The 20,162-nt window shown below is 40.1% G+C and overlaps 1 protein-coding gene across 2 annotated transcripts in view; it reads right to left on the bottom strand.

Moving 5' to 3' along the window:
- MTUS2 (microtubule associated tumor suppressor candidate 2) overlaps nt 1-18,976 on the bottom strand; it is a 417,304-nt gene extending 398,328 nt beyond the window's left edge. For both annotated transcript variants that reach the window (XM_004680175.2, XM_012723287.1), the window contains exon 1: nt 18,928-18,976. The gene's annotated coding sequence lies outside the window, so the exon portion shown is untranslated. The remainder of the gene's footprint in view (nt 1-18,927) is intronic.
- Nucleotides 18,977-20,162: the final 1,186 nt, after the last annotated feature.

Genomic DNA, 20,162 nt, shown 5'->3' with positions numbered 1-20,162 from the left:
TCCTTCTGGTCAAGTGTACCTGAATCCTTAGGTATTCTCTTCTCACATTATTTCAGATATTTGTTAGGAGAATGAAACTCCAAACACTGCCCAACAAACCAGCAAAGGGGTGACTACTAGCAATGCTGACTCACTTCTAACAATCGAGTTGCTTGCTTGTTTTCACAGAGAATAAAAACAGTTATCTGGAAAGAAGAGGCAACAGTGTTTGCTTAAGAGAAGAAGATCCTCAGTAACATCTAGAAATACTGTTTTGATTCTATCTCCAAGTAGAAACTTTCCTTACAGATAGAAAAACATCTCAGAAAACAGCAATTAACAAACTCCAAATCCATCTTGTCCAAGATATCTCCCACTTTGTCTAACCGATTACAACTAAATAAAATTTAAATTCCTCCCTCTAACTTCACCTCCCCACTGGGCTCAAGGTTTTGCAACAAAAGGAGGCAGAATGAAGTTTATTGATCAACAAGATTAATTCTGAAATAAAACCCACCAGTCTGCCTCCCATCCAGCTCCAGAGGAAGCATGTTACAAGAAAGGTTTGTGCCCTCCCCATTTGATCTGCAAGCTGTTTTGCTTGGACCCTAATCAACCCACAGAAACATTTTTCTTGTAGCAACAATTCACATTTCCCAGACTAGAGCTGTTCTCTGTGGGTGATGTTTCTCTGTGAAGCTCCTTAAACTAAGCATAGTTCTTAAATCAGTTGCAGGATGATTTACCCCATGCCTTCATAAATTCAATATACTTGTAAAAATGAAGTTTCACCTCAATAGTACAGTCATTAGCTGCTTGTACTCCCCATTATAGTAAGTAGCATGTACCTAAAGGACTCCAAGTACTAGAAAGCAAAGTATCACCAGCCTGATGCAGCTCACAAATGCATCTACAGACATGTTTTCCATAGAAATGACTATACAGATGGGCTGAGGTTCCCCAAGCAGTCCCTAGATTCTGGTTTTTTGTGTCTCCAAAGAACTGAATGACATGAGTCAACCTAGGGGACTGTGAAGATATCCAGCTTGGGATAACGCCAGCCACATCAGCTCATGCTCACAGCCCACACCAGCCCTCACAGGACTGACAACCAAATCAGGTAAGTAAAGCCTGGCTTCTAATCCCACTAGACCTCAGCTTCTCCTGTAAATTAGACACAGTGACATCTCACCCAGAGGGTCAGTGGGAAGTGTCAATGTCACAAGAGTACAGGGTTCGCTCTACACCTGGACCTAGTGAAGTTTCCACACCCAACACTTAAAAGTCACAAATAATGATCTGTTTCCTCCTTCCCCAAAGGGCAGTCTGTTCACTGGTACTTGCTGCCTTCTGCTATCCGTTTAAAGCCTTCTTGCTTTCTGGTAAACCACTGCACCTGTAGCTGTTTGATTCTTCCCCCCTTCTTCCTCCATGTCCAACTGTTAGGGGAAAAGGATGTCCTGAATGAACTCTACAGGTAAAGGTTTTGTGGACTCCACCCCCTATTCCAGTCACTGAAACTACAACTCCACCCCCTACTCCAATCACTGAAACTGCAACTCCCAGCAACACCAAAGCGGGGACTGCGAGGACCCAAGGGCGGAGCTAAGCAGCTATTTGAGACTTTTGGGCTGTATATAAAGGAGACATGTTGAGTGGAATCTCACTCTGTCTCCCTTGGCCTCATGGCTGGTGGCTGGTAGTTCAGCTCTTAATCAGCTTTCAGTGTGCTACTGGGGTTCCAAGTCAGGGGGACTGGTAGGATGCTCTAGTTAACTTGTCTCTCTCTCTTTCCCTTTTCTTTCCCCTTTGTAAATAAACCCACTATTGACCTTTTTGTGTGTGTCTGCAGTACAATTGAATCTTAAGCATGCAAGTGAGGACCCACTGACAGGCAACCCAGTTCACATTGGGTTGCCCTGTAATACCCACACCTGAATGCAGCTCAGGTCTGTGAATGAATGCAGAAGACAGAATTAGAAGACTGACTTCAGCTCTAGCTGTCCCACCTCTTTATCCATCAAAGCACACCCTCTGTCTCCACTTGCCCTCTACCCACCCTCTCCTTTTCTAGATAATCTTAGCTGTTCTTTGACATTTGGAAGAAAGTTCCTTCTCCCTAACCACCATCCCACACATTCATTCTGAGTTAGTGGCTCCTGCCTCACACTCTAGTAACTTGGCTGCCTCAGAGAAATTAACACATTACATCATATGAAAATACCTTCCCCTCTCTCTAGACACTAAGTTTGAGAAGGGGAGGAGGAAGATTGGACCCACATTATCATTTTGTTGTTAATCTCTAGTACAGTAAATCTTCAAAGGGTACTTGATGCTGCTGGGGAGAAACATACTCTCCTGCCTCTCTTCCCTACCTGGAAAGTAGATGGGTGAGGAGGGAGAGGAAGGAGGGCTGGTGAAAAAATAGAGATATGAGTTTAAGTGACTACATGAAAGTACTCAGTCAACTATTCATTACTGTGCAAATATTATTTTACATAACAGGTCAATGAAAAAGACAAATTTGCAATTCTATATCCCTACCCTTAGCCATGGGTTTAATTCCTAAATAATAACCTCAGGATAATGAACCTTATATAAACTGAAAAATGATGCAAGGTAGAAATGACTTAGATTCCTAGGTACACCTTCAAAAATCCTTCCATAAGAAAATTCCAGGTTCAGGAAGATGCTCACCCTGACTCCTAAACAAATGAGGCAGAGGACGCCCAGGCAAATACTATACCATCACTTGCCCACTTCTTTCTTCTCATTCCTTAATTAAGTGACTTCCCTCAATCACCCATTCCAAACACCAGAGCCCTGCATAGCACTCCGTGCAGCTGTAATTGCATACTGGGATCTCCAGCGGGCTCAACACAGCAGGGATCCCGAGGGGCTTGATGCTCCACTATGTCCTTAGTGCCAGACCAGGGCTTGGTGTGCAGCAGGAACTGAAAGCTGCTTATAGAAAAGACCAATGGATGATAGCTAGTAACACTAGAAATACCAAAGTGAAACCCTAAGGTTAGATTCTATGCAAAATGTTGGAGCAAACTTGAACGTAAGTAGACACCTCTGCTAACTTTGATTTGATTTATGTTCTCATTCTCTAAGGGCTCCCTACCTTACCGATCATTCAACTCCATTCATACACTGTTCACTTGTTGCTTCCACATTGCTATATCAAATGTACTTATTCTCTTTTTTTATTAAAGACTTTAATAGTTTCCAAAACTATGATCTATTTCCTCAAAATGCTGCCCGTTGGCTGATTCTTGCTGCCTTCTGGTATGAGCATAGAGCCCTCCCACTCCTCACACCCCTCTCTGCATGTCACCACTCTTTCTCTCAGGACATCCTCTGAAACCTCATCTCCAACCTTTAATCCCTCCAGAAACTCACAGATCATAGTAGTTTAGTCTTTCAGATTTCTTAAAAGAAACATTAGTTAGAAGGTCAAATTTCTACGTTTAAGGCTTGGCTTTAGCTTTTCAGAGCTATTATCTTCTCAAATTCTATCAGTTGGTCCAACATTGCCTGTAAGAAACCACCACCCATTCTATCCCCCAGTGGCTCTTTGAAACAGTATTATTATCAATTAAGTTTAATCTTGTCTCAGTCACGCTATACTGAGGCCCTCCCCTCCCAGGTAAGCCAGACAAATGGGAATACTTGGGAAATGTCAGCACATCCTTAGAGTCGGGGGCTGGTGAGTTCAGCTACTCTCATGGTTTGATTTAGTAGCTAAGAAGATGTGCCTTGAAGTCACAATGCCTGATTCCAACTTCGCATGTTAGTAATTGTCTGCTCTGGGCAAGCAACTTTACAGAGTCTTACCTCCTTCATCAACAAAATGGACTCTACCAATATCCACTGCTAAGGTCTTAGGGCTTGGTGAGAATTAAGCATGCTGGAGACCATGAGTCTGGGGTAGTCTGGGCATGGTCCCCACTCAGCCCAAGTGTGCTCCATACAAGACTGTAGTCTCTCTGTGTAATGCATTTCTAAACTGGAGGCTCCACTCCTCTGATTGCACCATAATATGGATTAAAGTTCAGGATACATGCACAACTTAAAATCACAGCAAAAAGCAAACAAAGATGCTGAACAGTACTTTTTTGGAGGAAAGAACTGTATTCTACAACCAATGAAAGGTAGTTCTTTTTATAAATCACCCTTAGGTTATTTTCAGATTAGTTGGCTAGCCAATAAATGCACATTTTGATACTCTGTAAACAAATTTGTCAAAGAGATTTCCCCAGATAAATGGCAGAGTTCCAAAGCCAGGCAGCAGATGTACATTCCTGCTAACATCAGCACCACTGCTGTGCTGCTGGCAGAGTGAGACAAGCCCCCTTCCCAGCCAATGGCCCTCATTGCTGGGGCTTCCTGCATCTGTCTATTCTTGCAGTGCCTCTATTTGCTCTGCCAAGTGCCAGCCTTGGAGACACCCAGTCCAATCAGTGGTGAGTACAGCCTTAGGATGTTTCAAACTCAGCACACATTCCATGTAGCCGGCAAAGTTCAGACCCTCTACTGTTATAGATTCTCTGGACATCTGGGGCCTTGGTACATATGCAGCCATCCACTTACCCAAACAGCATTCTGTGGGCTAGCTATATGCAAGCTGCTGTGTGTCTGATTTTACCAGGCAGCATCTTCAAAGTGGGCACGCAAAGATTTTTTTCCCGGGAACCCATTTTAAGGGAATCAACTTGTATAGTCTGACCTTCTCTTTATACTTTTCCCCCACTGTTCCACCTGGGAACATCTTTCCTGCTTAGTACTCTCCTCTTACCATTTTTAAAAGAAAAGTATACCCTTCTTGCGCCCCAAATCTTTCCATAGTCCTTGCATTCGGACATTCAAGTCATCCAGTGATGATGGAACAATTCTAAATATTCGTGTACCTACAAAGACTGTAATGTGAATCCGAATCTCACAGGGAAAACAGAATTCACTTTGAGTACTTGCCACAGAGGGAATTGATACAGGGAATTGGCTACACAAATGAAAGTAGAGTTGAGAAGCCAATTGGGAAGCACTAAACCATTCCAGCAATTGCTGGAAGCCACCACCAGCCCTGGGCTAAAGAAACTAAGGGCCCCCCCCCCGCAAGTCAGGACCCCACCAGGGCGAAGGGGGGGGGGGCTCAGCTGCTGCTGGAGATGCTACCGAAGTGTGAGAGAGAGGAAGAGGGAACCTTGGCTTCACCCTCTCTCCCACCTCCACTGAGAGTATCAACTCACCTGTAAATTTTATTCCAGTGACTAAAGAGAAAACAATGACATAATCCATTTTATTTTTAAATATTAATATTTTAATGACCTAGAGATTGCTTTGCATCTTTTCAAAATGTGTAATGAGACTTTTTGATGTTAACTTTAAAAATGTTATATTATATATGATTTCTCATATCATATATACATGAGCAAAATGTTTAAAGACCTCTGTGCTGGGAAATACAAGTATCAGCTGTTCCTTTAATTGGTTCACAGACTGATGAGGGCAGAGAAGAAGCTGGAGCTGAACCAGCAGTTGCTGGGCTCCTCTTCTTTGTGCTTCACAAATATACATCTAGGAGACAAGAATTATTATCTCTAGCCTACAGATGTGGAAACAGGCTTTTGGAGGTCACTGAGCTAGCTGCCTAAGATCAACTACATAAGCAGCGGAACCAAGATTCAAAACCAAACTTGTTTAATTCCTTAATTTCTTGTTGGGCAAATGGCTTCCTGATTTGAACAGCATAGAAGCAGCATGTTATAAAACACGTCCCCAGAAAAGCAGTTTGTTAATTGTAACTTGCCTAGAAATCAAATGGGAATTTTTTTAAGATGCAGATCCTGATTCCGGAGGTTTAATGTGTGAGCCTGATATTCTGCATTTCCAAGAGGTTCCCCACACTGGGGGGCCCTATTCGAACAGCAAGACCCCCTGGCAGTGAGCAGTAAGCTTTCTTATTGCTGATACCCAGCCAGACACAAGCACACATCCCCCCAACATGTGTACACTTGTTTACTTATAAAATGTATATGCATGTATTGTGACCAGTAACTAATATAGCAAGATAGACTATACTGGTAAAATAAGATACATTGTTACATTCACAACTATAAATCTGTATGTCAAATAATCACCTTAGTGATTCTGAATTTTTGGCCAACGTTTTGTCCAACAAGATTAGGATATCCTCGTTTTTTTATTTAAGGAAACTCACATACAGAGAACAATAAAAGTTACATCAACTCTCATTTTCTTGATGTTTACTTGAACTTTTTCATGCCAAATAACAGTCAACTTCTACCTTTCAAGCCTTTTGTCTATTTTGCAAAGGTTGATTTAATGAAAACTAGAAAATTTTGAGGGACCTCGCTGGTGGTGCAAGAAGCTAAGTCTCAGCGGTATCAGGGAACCTGAGGACAAGACTAACATGCCTAAGCATAGCATGGAGGCCAGCAGGTGGGAGACGAGGAGTGAAGCCGAGCACTGGGAAGCATATGAGGTTTTATCCTGAGTGTGAAGCAAAGTAAGAGGAGAACTGTAAGAAAGGAAGAGATGCCATCTTAATTAAGCTTTAAAGGCTCACTCTTGCTGCCATGTGGAGATCAGGGGAACAAAAGTGAAAACAACGGAAGCCCTCAGTGTCCAGAAATGGGCATGAGGTCCTTCCCCGGGTTCCTACTGTCTCCAAATACGTCCCAAAGGCCAGGTGGAGGCTGACACTCTGTAATTTCTGGTCTCACAAACCTCTTCTGAGCAAACATTCATTCCTCTACCTAGTTCTCTAGTCATAGCTTTGTACATTTTTTAAAAGTAGCACCTCAGAATTATATATACTTCAGGTCCCTCGTCGGAACCCTCCACCTGTACCATAACTGCTTGTTCACTTGTCTCTAGCTCTCCCCAGATCTGGAGGAGGATATTTAACATTAAATCCACAATGTCTGCCCAGCACCCCACACACAAGTCACCCGGTATTTTCTGAAATACCTATTATGTGTATTTATATATAATTACCTATTATTATTCATTATATATTAATTATTTATCTATAATTACCTATTATATAATTATATACAACTATGTATATATTAAATACAATGTCATTACACAAATGAATATATATTTGATACAATTATATCAATGCTATATAAATTATATATAACTATAAATTATTATGTGTGTTATGTATGATTACAGAAGTATGTACTAAATATAATTGATTATATATTAACATATAACATCTATAAGTGATTAATTACTATATATGAAGGATTATTTATTAATATATACTCTGTAAATGCGTAACATTATATATAAATAACTTTATATCCATATATGTAATATGTATAATATAGATTTTGCAACAGGTACCCTCATTTCTCTTTTCTGCAGATCAACAATCTCAAAGTTTCAAGTTCATTTAGTCATGTAAGATGAATTCCATCAATATCAATGTCCAAATGCACATACTTATATCACGGCACTTAAAAAAGAGATTTAGAAACTTTCATTAAATTTGCATTTAATTCATTCAAATATTATGCGTCTATTTCTCATAGGTCCACTCCAGATACATCTCTTCACCTTTGTCTACTTCCTACACCCACTTAAGTGTTGGCTTTTGTTAGTACAGGAATATACCTTAGTGCTAAGGCCCAGGGAAAAACACAGCGACACCTCACAGTTCACACAGAAAAAGCAAGCTTCAGGCGAGAAGATGTTTTCATCCTTTTCAGAATATATTTTAATGGGCAAGTAAATGATCATCTTCGTTTAATAGTGATATTCTCTTTGACAACTGAGAGATACACTCAGCTGCATGCTAAACGGAAGGGGGTGGATTTCATCCAAATATAAAGTCATGGTGAACAGACAACTAAATATTCTGAATATAAAAATCAAGGTAAATTTTCTCTCCCTAGCGGTCTCAGTTGTGTAGAAAACAAGCACTTGTAATAAGGACAGTGATGATGTGAGATTTTAACACTGAGCATGAGGTTTTATTTTTAATGTATCTGTCTGTGTCTTTGCTATGAAATGAATCCACTGCCTAAATATGGACCTCTGGGATGGTTCGGAGACATCATTAAGAAAATGCTGTACAACGAATGAAAGTTATCTGTAGCAAAATTAAACTTCTTACAAGCTTCTTCTCTCTTCTACTGTTTTATACTTTCATGTTAAGCGTACCCTCTGGGCAATTTATGTTTTTAATATTGCTCTTCTAAATAGAGCTGATCAAAACCCTCCGCTGTTGGGAATTCTATACAATACTGCAAAGTTCTGAGCTGAATCAAGGGACAGGATCCCTGGTGAGGCTGACAAGAATGCCAGGTCCAGTGGGGTTGGCTCTGGCTAATTAGCAAAATTAGGTCTCTCTCCCTGCCTAGACAGCTGAGGCCAGAGCACAGCAAGAGATATGGCTTCCACATTGCGCCTGAGCCCTGAGGAAGCAAAGATTGGCTCTATTCTACCTAGATCCAAAAACTGGGATGGACTCTTGTTGATGAGAACTTCCGTGTAACCTTAGGATGGCATGTCTATTTTCACTGTCTCTAAGTCTGGCACTTGCAGACAAATTACACACACACTCCTTTGGCAACTTTTCCTTGTCCAGGTAGGAATTGTCAGAACCTTCACCCAGATCTTAAGCCAACAGTCAGGTGCTATGTTGAGACTTGGAGCAAAATTCCCTTGTCTATTGAATAGAAATTCTGTAGGAATACACTGTTATTCTTATTGTCTGCTTCAACAACCATAAGAAGATGAGTTTCTCCTGCAATTAATTAAAAAAAAAAAGCTATAAACGTTGCGGCATCTAAAGAGTAGACTCCTCCTGGTATCCGCCTGCTCTACCCCCTCCTCCAGGGACTCACATTACAGTCTTGATGCACTGATGTCGGTGCCTGTTGAGCCCTGGTATTCAACCATGACTGCAATGGTCTCCTGAATTGTGAAGAAGCAGGAAGGGAAGACTCAGATGGGTAAAGATTTTTGACCCAGGAAACTTAAGGATAATGATGTTGAACTTGAGCTGAGACTTAAAAAAGAGATCAAGACCAGCATCCTGGACAGAAACAGGTAGAAGCAGCATGTGATATATTTAGTGAGTAAGCAGAGAAATTTGTCTGGAGCAGAGTGGTCTGTACCCCTGGCCCACCATGATACCACCGGTAAGCTGAGTGTCTATTTCCTCTAAGGACTCTATTATGCCTGCTTGTTTTCCTTTCCGAGATTTGTGTTGAGTTTGCTTTTTGATACAGCTGTCTGCTTGTAGCATATTCCTCTGTGGCTCTCAACCAAATGGGCTTGTGTGAACTCCTGCTGCACTTCTGCCTGTTCAGCTTTCCAAACAAGCTGATATCAGAGTCCATGACTTTCTAGCTTTCCCCTTTTGGAGAGTCAGGTGTCTTATTTTTACTGACTTAACATTCCTTTTGAATCTCTGAAATGACTTTGGTAAACTATGGCAGCACATTTCCAATATAGTTGATGGTAAAAGTACAGAAGGAATTTCTAAAAACAAAATGCTACTAGTTCCAGGAATATACACATTAATAGATCCATTCATTCATCCAACAAATGGATGTTAACTGTATGCTGTGTCAGAGTCTGTACTAGACACTGGAGCTAATAGTTTCGCACAACACGCTAAGCAATATAGCCAAATATAACAACTTATCTTATGGTTTAATATAAACAAGTTTGCTGTTGTAAAAAAGATATTCATCAAAAGCCAAAATAGAAAAGCCCAACAGTGAAATATCACCTACCTACCTCCTAAACCTCCAAAATCATCTTTTTTATATTTTTATGAGCACACTTTATTTGGATCTTACAGAATCTTCTAGTGGATATGAGCAATAAAGGCTATTTACTCAACTGGCATGACTAACATTTTGGGTTAAGAAATGCTTTGAGGGAACCTGTCTATTTGACTATTTTGTTCTTTTAACTATTATAGTAATTATAGCAAAGGAAATTATTTTCTAGCATAGCTATTGTTATCAAAATATTGCCGAAACAGAACACTAATAACAAAATAATGATTGATTGATTCCCTTAACTGTGAGCAGCTTGGAAAGGATGGATAAGAGGGGCCCAGTGACCCCACTTCCATGCTTCCCCTTTCATTGTCCTTTAAGCTACTCTTTTGAAATTGTTTACACATTGGACTATCCAATCAGGTTGTAACTTTTATTCCTTTTTATGTTCTCAGCATCTAAACAGTAAAACTCACAAAGCAAGCACTGCATATATACTTACATACCAGAACTAAAAAAGGGGCGGTAGCAGGAAAAGCAGATAAAATGCGGGGTGCGTGAAGGGCCCTAAGGAACGTGAGTGTTGGTCTGTGTGTGTGATGGTCAGAAAACATGAGGACTAAGGCTGGAAGGGCAGAAGGCCAAGTAAATGCCCAGAGCAAACCTAGCTACACTCCTTCCTCCCGCCCTCCTCCAGAGGCTGAACTTTGCAAACAAGGCAAAGCTCTCCGAGACTCAGCTACTATTAGAAAGCAGTGGCACAATGGGTAAACGTGCAATACTGCTAAGCCAGCCACAGCCGATTTGGTGCAAGTTCAATCCCTGGGCAGGGAGGTGACCCACAGGTGCAGCAGACCTCTCCTGTCTTGCCCGCTGCTTCCCTCAGTCGGCCCATTCTACTCCCCACTTTGTCTCTAGTGAATCCTCTCACCACCCCTGCACCTCTGGCCTATACCCCAGTTCTTCATGCATAAATAAATAAGCCTTAGAAAGAGAGAGTGAGAGGGAGAGAGAGCGAGGGAGGGAGCAGAACTCCATGATGGCTTCTGTCTTCAGCACTCCACTGCGAGATGAGCCTAGCAGGTATTGAAAGGGCCAAGGAGAAAAAGTACAGAAATTGCTGACGAGAGAGTTACAGATGGAGGAATTAAGCCGTTTTCCACCCTGCAAAACCTGCCTGCCGTCTCCCTATCGATTCCCTACTATCTGCCAGAACAATGGCTGGGCAGAAGGCAGCCTCAAATACATAAAGGGGGAGAGTGACAAATCAAAAGAAATCTTGAAAGTCTCGAAATTTAGATTCTGTAACTTTCTAGCATCTAATCCAGGTTTGACTCCACTGTGAACCTCTTGATCCCTCCATGACAGTGTATGCTTTTGCCTTTTCTTTTGCACTAATCACTCACCCATTTTCCATCCAGAGCTCCTGTAACCCCCAGCCCTTCCCTATGAAAGGTAAAACTGTCCATTCCACCCTCATTCTCACCTTCTCCTTTGTACCAGGATCCTACCAAGAGAACCCAAGTGACACCAACATTTCAAAGTGATACTGACATTTTTCTGCATAACTTCCAAACCATTCATGCTCATTCCAATACAGTCCCCACTTGACAGAGAAAGCTAACTAAGATGATTATGGCAGATTTCCCTTGCTAAACCATAAGTACAGCATCATAGCTCAGCCAGGAGCTAACAAGGACATAAACTCTTCATACCACACCCCTGCAAATGATTCACAGACAGTGAAACCAGCACTCTGTTTAGCTCAGAGGATGTTTTTCTTCACTTAATATTTCCAAGCCCCTTTATGTGTAAGGCATTTTGTCAAATAACTTTTGAAGGAAACAAGTCATTAATGTAACACTGAAGCACAATGTCCAGTGTGATGGGTTACAGAGCTAGAAGCTTCACAGATGACGCGCCTTGCCAGTTTGTCTGCCTTTCAGGTGGAGGATGAGACCTGATGCCATTTTCCTATTAAAATTTGCTTTGGCTAATCTGCATTTTCTTAATAAACGAAAGACTGCTTTGTTTTCTAAATGAATAACAGTAACTGCTTCTACCTGAAGCTGAAGAAAACGTGAGTCCTTCTAACAAGCAGTCTAATAAAAATCCATGCTAAGTGGCATATTATTTTCACATTTGTAATAGTCTGTGGAAACTAACCTGCCTGATAATTTAATTTCATATTAAAAGAAAAAACAATACATACGGGGGAAAGGAACACATTCAGCTTTTGATCTGTTGGACTCAGAATATTTATCTGTTCATTCTAAATGAATAACAATAACTGCTTCTACCTGAAGCAGAAGAAAACATGAGTCCTTCTAACACTCTAATAAAAATCCATGCTAAGTGGCGTATTATTTGCACATTTATAATAGTTTGTGGGAGCTAACCTGCCCGATTATTTAATTTCACATTAAAAAAAAAAAAATAAAAAGCAGGCCCTCCCTGGTGGCGCAGCAGGTTAAAGCACAGCACTTAGAAACTATAGCCACTTCCGCGTGAGTTCGATCCCTGCCTGTTCCATAGGTGATCACATGGCGTGGCAGACCTCTCCTGACCCGCCCGCTGCTTCCCTCAGCAGTGCACTTCGTTGATCTGCCTGTTTTGCTCCCCACTCTGTCTCTGGTGAATCCTCTCACCTTCCACATCTCTGACCTGTACCCTAGTTCTGTATGAATAAATAAATAAATCTTTTTTAAAAAAAATACATACAGGAAAAGGAACATATACAGCTTTTGATCTGTTGGACTCAGAATATTTATCTGTTCATTCTAGATGATTTTTAAATGCTTGTGCGAAGTGAAATACTTCTTAGATTATATAGTGAATCGAGTGTTTCCAATCTAAGCTTTTCATGTATTTCAGTTATTACAGGAATATTAGTTACTACTATTCCTTTAAGTTAAACTCAGAAGGGAAAACTGTCCTAGATTGGTAGACCTCAAAAACAATGTCCCCTGTGGTCCTCATTCACGTGGCTGCCACACTGGCTCCCACATTTAAGAATGTGGGTTCACTCACAAACTAGTTTGGATCAGAGCAATTATGTGAACACTTATTTGTGCTCCTTGGTGTCAAATCTAAACGTAAGCAGCCCTACTCCCCTATAGGACTTTCTTTAATATGCCCTATTCTGTATTTTTTAAAAGATTTATTTATTTGTACATACAGAACTGGGGTACAGGACAGAGGCACAGGAGCGGCGAGAGGCTTCACCAGAGACAGAGACAGAGTGGGGAGCAGAACAGGCAGATTACTACGAAGTACACTGCTGAGGGGAGCAGCAGGGGGTCAGGAGAGGTCTGCCACGCCATGTGGTATCCTCGAGGGCAGGCGGGAATCGAACTCATGTGGAAGTGGCTTTAGCCTCTCAGTGCTGTGCTTCAACCCGCTGCACCACCAGGGAGGGCCCCCTATTCTGTATTTTTAAGGTAAGTCAGCAAGTCTAGAAATGTCAACTTCTTAAAGGAGACTTTAAAACATGGCCTTATTTGGAGAGGAAAAGCAACATTCCCTTTGCGCCAGGCACTGTCCCGTTGCTGAGTGCTTTTCCCTGTTACCTCATTGCGTTCTCACAGAACTACAAGATGGGTGTGATCCCATTTTAAGTATGGGAATTGTGATAGAAATCAGGTCACACCCATGCCAGCGCCAAGAAGTGCCCCCAAGTGTTGCCAAATTCCACATCATCCTTTGTGACAGCTCGCTGAGGACCTGAGGACCCATCACACCCTCAGTAGTAAGAATAACAAGTTGTCTATGTGAAAAAGCATAAAAAACATAAATTTCTCAGGGACACTAACTGCAAAAACAGTGCTTTCACAAAGTCACATGCTGTGAATATAGGAATTTTTCTTTATAGTTTCTTAATTTATGCACACAAGAACTGAAATGGAGACCTGAGGTGGGGGTGGGGGGAGGTGTTAGGGTGAAAGCATTCATCAAAGACAGAGTGGGGAGCTGTGGAAAGAATACAAGAAGATCTGTTAAAGCTTCCTGTTTTTTTCTGATTGAGATAAAAGATAAAGGAGTCAACTTTCCAGAGCCACAGACTTCCATGTTGCCGCTTTCCTTCTGTAAACATTCATTAACACCCAACATGTGTCAGGCATCCATTGGTTGAAATGCCAGGAAAACAGCCATAAACAAACAGAGAGAATTCCAGTCCTGGTGGAGCTTCATGATCAAAATGAGCAAGAGAAGAAAATGCTGCAGACTCCTGCACAATCCTCCTCAACTCCATTCCAAATGTGTTCCCCAACCCACATGGGTCTATGACTACTCCTATCCTGGCCTACAAGAGGAATATTCACACCTTAGAGCTGAACACTTAATACATATGGGACAAAATATGATAACAAAAATATGATGAGAAGTGAATGATTTTCAAGGAAAGATTTGATATGACAAAGCCATTTTTTTAAAAGCCTTTTAATTCATACTCCTATCATTGAACAAGAGTAAACTAACTCTTAAACAAAGAACTAGAAATGGGGGCCTCAATGGTGGCACAGGGGTTACAGTCTCAGTGCTATCAAGCTATGGCCAGCCAAAACAGCAAGAGTTCAATACCCAGTTAGGGAGGCGACCCACACGATGCAGCAGACCTCTCCTATCTCATCTGCTGCTCCGCTCAGCAGTGTATTTCAGTAGATTCACCTGTTCTTCTCCCCACTCTGTCTCTGGTGAATGTTTCACTCCTTCCCCCTCTCCCCCACACACACCTCTGGTCTACACTCCAGTTCTTATGTGCACAAATAAATCTTTCAAAAAAAAAAAAAAAAAGAACTAGAAACTAGAAGAGGATCTCCAACTAATCCCTCTGTAAGTCCCAAACTCCTGACCCAGAAAGTCATTGCCAAATGGCTGATATCAGTTCAGGTTCACAGTGTTTCTAAAAGTATGAGGGGAGAGAGAATCCACATTTTATCAAAATTGTGCACAGTGAAGCGGGAACTCATAAAATACTTGAATAATAACCCATTTGCTTTTAATTCTTCTGTAATTTCTGTGAAAACTTCTATACCATGACCTCATTTTGCAGACATGAGTATCACAGAAACTTCTCTAGGATGCCCACTGTAATCCATCATTAATTGGAGCTGTGTTCAAATATTACACAGTCCCTGCTCTGCCTCTAAGAGCAGGAGTGAATTACCAAAGATGAGACGGTGCCGGTGTGTGCCCCTGTGTGTGTGCCCTGATTTTTATTCAGTTTAATAAAATCCAGCCTCATGTCAAAGAGATAGCAAGTTTCATTCTGGACTACTATGGGGAGATTACAGGATGCAGAAACCATACAAGATTGCGCAATTCTGTGCACCTTTTAAAAACCCACAACACAGGGCCCTCCCTGGTGGCGCAATGGATAAAGCACAGCACTATGAAACCATTGCAGCCATTGCAGCATGAGATCGATAACTGGCCAGAGAGGTGACTCACATGGCACAGCAGACCTCTCCTCACCCACCTGCTACTTCCCTCAGCAGTGTATTTCAGTCAATCTGCCTGTTCTGTTCCCTACTCTGGTGAGTCTTCTTACCTCATTGCACCTGTATCCCCAGTTCTGTATGTATAAATAAATAAATCTTTAAAAAACACACAACACAGAAGTTGGTGTGAGTTCCATCATCCCAGAAGGATTGTCCAGATGAAGTTTACTGACCCACCTCCCCAGCCACCACTACCAACAACCCATTTCCTAAAGTTCTGGGCTTTGGGTCTATGGATTTAAATATTAAAATGTGATTTATATCTTCTCCCATGTTTTCTGCCTATAGAAAAGATGGATTTAGGAAAAGGATAAACCTCATCCTTCCTGAAATAATGGGCTCTAAGATTAGATACAATCTAACTCTAATCTACTCTTCAGGACAATTTTAAAACAGAAAACAAGACACACATACTGCTGAACTCTTTTTCACATACACAAAATCTGAGGATATTTTGGTCCTATTTGACATTTAGACAGCTCAGGACTACAGGGTCTTCTTAGTGGGGGGAAAAAAATATCTTAAAAATCTCTAAGGTCTCTGGAAAACAAATTATAACTGACAGTTCTCTTACCTCTCATTTTGTGGTGCAAATTTATTTCTAAGATTCCTTTCCCCTTGTTCAGGTGGTGCCCTCTAATGATAGAAATAGCTACTCAATTTAAAGCAACTCTATCTGTGAAGCTACTAGGCTTCCTACAAAAGAGGATGAGACAGATTGATCTGCAAATAATATAATAGCAGAAATAAAAAATAATTTCAGGAATGAATTTAGTGCAGTGTCCAAGGGAGCAGTAGTGTAGTCCTTAATGGCATGGAAAGCTGCAAACCCCAGCTCTATTCTGGAACCTTTCTACTATGAGTGTAATGAGGGTGATGGTGGAACACGGGTACTTAAGGAACAAGTGAGATGAGTATGTTGGCTCAGCGAGCACTGAAGCAAGTGAGCACTTACTACATGGTAGCTAATATTAGCATTGAAACATGGTAAGGTCATTCCATTCCGTTAAGCAGGCATTAAGTACATAGCACCATGTACCTAATCCAGGCTTCTCTATCATATGATAATTCTCTCATGTCACTTTTTTTAAAAGCTATTCTTTATATCCAAATCTCCCCTGCTGCAAAGCATATAAAACTCTTTACATAAAGGATCTCTTATTAAAAGTACAACAACAATTATTTGGATAGCACAGAAAGAATATTTCAATCTAAAAGTTATGTCAATCTAAAAATTATGTCATTATGGGGGACTAGCAACAATGAGAATGCTTGAATGTTGTTAAATATGTCATTCTTTTGCATTTTAAAATTCATTAAGCTAATGTTTTCACAAATATTTTCTAATAGTAACTATCATTCTCCCTAGTGAAAGGTAATTATTGTTAGCTTAATATCACAGGTGCTAAATATTAGAACAAAAAGTCTTCATAGTCTCACTCTTTCCTTGGTATTCCAAAGGGAAAGAAAAAAAAAATCAGACATCTATCCACAGAGTGAAACAGACAACGAAGCAATTATTCAAGAGATGAATTAATTCAAATAAGCCTCCTTTATCCTCTTCTTTTCCTTCTACCCGCCCAATTAGTTTTTAAAAAATCAAAATAATTTCTTCCTTCAAAATATAAAGCATGTGTGGGTTGTGGGGGTGGAAGAGAGAGGTTTCAGAAGTAAATAACACTGGGGACTTTCCTCTAAATTACATAAATGATTCTCTTAATTGATCATTTGTTCCCCTACTTCTGTACTCAGAGCGTTAACCCCATGCACACACAGACACATGCACACACGCAAAGTGAACAGAGGTATGGAATATAAACATCAACTTCACTACAATGATAAGTATTCTTTCATGTCTATTGTCCTAAGGTAACTCAGTATGCTTCAGGGAAAGAAGGGTTGGATAAATGATACAGTAGAAAACTAGCTAAGAATTCCACAAAGATCAGTCCCTGGAATTTTCAGCTAATCTGCACCAATGAAGCAGAAGCTTTTTCTAGACCATATATTTTGTGTCTATGGCATGGAAAGTTCCCATCTCCCATGATCATAAGCATCACAGCAGCTGCTGCCACCCCTCCACCAGCAGCCCCCAGCTGCCACCTCCATCCTGACAACTCCTTTAACTGCCACCAGCAAATGCCACCACCTCACCACGCTACATCACGTATGTCCCCCTACCTATTCTTTTTTTCCTCAATAACACAGCAATAATCACTCATATTGTCCATCTGCAGTCCTGACTTTCCTAGCCCTGGCCCCAGAATGTTGCTGTACCTCCTTTCCCTGGTTTACCTGATTTATCAATCAGTATCTATCCCTAATGTCAACATAACAGCTTTTTGTCTCATCAGAAGATAAACTGCAAAAATTTCTAAGTAGGGAAGGGCCATTTCTTATGAACAGATTTAACATTGTGAAAGCAGTTGACTTTACTGGTAGAAAAAAAAGTTTTAAAAGTCTTTAAGAATAGCAAGAATATCACAGAGGTGGTGATCTATAGAATAAACACTACTTTCGTAGTGTTGGAACTCTGGAAGTTTACACACCACTTATCACCAAGTTGCAGGAACTCCATCATAAACTAGGCTGAAAACATAGCTTGGGTTTCTTTTTTCCTTTTCTGGTTTTACCCCTAGAAAATTCAGTCTACCCATTCTGGCTTCCAAACCCACAGAATCTAACTCGTTGGTAAGTTTCTCTTATGCATTCCAGGTTTCCAATGAAAGCCATATCCCCAACTCTAGTTTTCATTCTCTGTCCCTTAAGCCGATCTTAATAAAAAGCCTGTCTTCCTTAAGTTTGTCCTGAGATGTGGCCAGAGAAAGCAAAGCCAGCTCTAAGCAAGGCCACCTTGAGAAAGGGGGCACCATTGCATCACTGGCCTCTCTGCTATTTAAAAAGCTGCTTGCGTTTTTATTACAACTTTGATGATTTAAAGATGAGTAATCTGATTACTTATATTACAATTTTCCAGCAGACGGCAAGGTGTCTTAAACTAAAAATAAGTATAATTCAACAGTTTGTCATCAAAAGGAAATACAATGTCTTTGAAAGGTTAGCTTTGTCAAATTTGCACAAAATGCCATATGGGCTTGTAGCAGAGCACTCAGAAAATTTTCTCTCAAATATTTGAAACTTTCTGTAGTCTTGGTTTTCCACAAAAGCTTTTGCTTTGGTTTGGTAAAATGCACTGCGTTAACCTTTTCCCTCCCAATCTAATATTTTTCTCTCAATGACTTTAATCATCAAGCACATCCTCTTCTCAAAACAAGCACCTAACTACTACTTCATTCTCTTGCCTTATTTCTATCACTTGATATTAGTAGACATGTTAATAATCACCTTATAGCCTTTCTTCATGGGACAAGATTAATTACCACTAGGAAAGAGATGCCCATTACAGATTTACTCCACAAAATTAAAAATCATTCACAAAACATGTTGCTTAAACTTCAATTTCAGTCAATATCTGAATTTATCCCTTGAAAAAATTAAAAAGTAAAATTAAATTAAGTTCTATATGTGAATTTACTTTCATTTACTTAATTTAAAATTACCATCAGATATTTACTTTGAATACCAGCAAATGTGAAGCAACATTTAAGAGACAATTATAGATAGACCCAACTTGAATCAAATAATGAATTGAGGAAAAATCCACATAAGCTCACCTTGACCTCCAGAAAACATGTTTTACTGCCATTGGTAACAATTTGTCCTAGTTAACAATCCAGATGTGGAAATCTTAAAAAGAAAGAAAGACGACTTAGAAGATTGGAGAAAGATTCAGGAAAACATGAACAAAGACTTCATGTTTCAACAGCACTTCTTCACACTGAAAAATAAAGTTAGTTCAGGAGTTCTTAAATCTTTATAGTGATAGTATCATGAATAAATTCTTCATAATTTGAGTTGTTTCAAAAACTCACCATTTTTCTATTGGCTGTGCCTAGGATTTTAGACATGTTTAATCTTAATTTCAGATTGATCCTCAACAGAGTACATGACTAATTTTCTTTCTATCTTAATCCGTTAAGTAGTTAATGATCTGAAAACTAATTCTTAAATATAGCAATAAATGAAACTTAACAGTTTTTGCTAGAGAAAGAATATCTCTGATATATGAATAATCACGTCCATTTTGTAGATTTTTATTTTCTTATATTGCACCAAAATTATATAATTATGTTTCTTATTTTGTTCTGGTTCAAAAGAAGTAAAAATCCATGGGCGCTATGAATCCCACAATATTAGCAATATTAGTCAAATCCTTAATAAAACTATTTTTTAAATAGCAAAAATTACTTTTCTCTGTAAATTGGTCAGTAAGATTAGTAGCTACTGCAGCGATACCACAAAATGCCTACTATTATTAAGTCGAATCATATAAAGTTGCTGATATCCAAACATTTTTTACATGTAGAAATGACTATCATTTTTTCAAACAAGAAAATAGACAGGATTGGAAAACCCAGTAGACTATGAAGCAAATTAAATCTTCAAAACCATCTATTGCTCAGTATGCATCATTTTTCTAAGTAACATCAATGGTCTGGGCCTTAACAATTCTTGTTACAAGCCAATATATCCTCATGGTACTTGAAAGACAATGAGTGAATGTTCTTCAGTATTTGGAAGAGCTCTTCAGTTTCTTCCACCCAGTCACTATTTACTGCCAACTACCTCTCAGCTTCCTCCCTGCAACATTAAAAGTCTTTTCAAAGAGCTAATGTGGCAGGGAGAAAAGCTAAAGACTGGAAGGCAAAAAGGTGAGAATAAGAATACAGATCTTGGATTCTCCCTGGTGACTTAGGGGTTATCACCACTAAAGCCTGAGTCTGATCTGCAGCCAGGGAGCTGACTCTCATGGCGCAGCAAAATCTCCTGTTTGTCCTGCTGCTCCCCT

The sequence above is a fragment of the Condylura cristata genome, unplaced genomic scaffold (assembly GCF_000260355.1).
Source record: "Condylura cristata isolate star-nosed mole 26May11 unplaced genomic scaffold, ConCri1.0 scaffold00010, whole genome shotgun sequence".
Classification (NCBI taxonomy): domain Eukaryota; kingdom Metazoa; phylum Chordata; class Mammalia; order Eulipotyphla; family Talpidae; genus Condylura; species Condylura cristata.
Note: the sequence above shows the minus strand (reverse complement) of the source record. Positions and strands in the feature narration are given on the sequence as shown.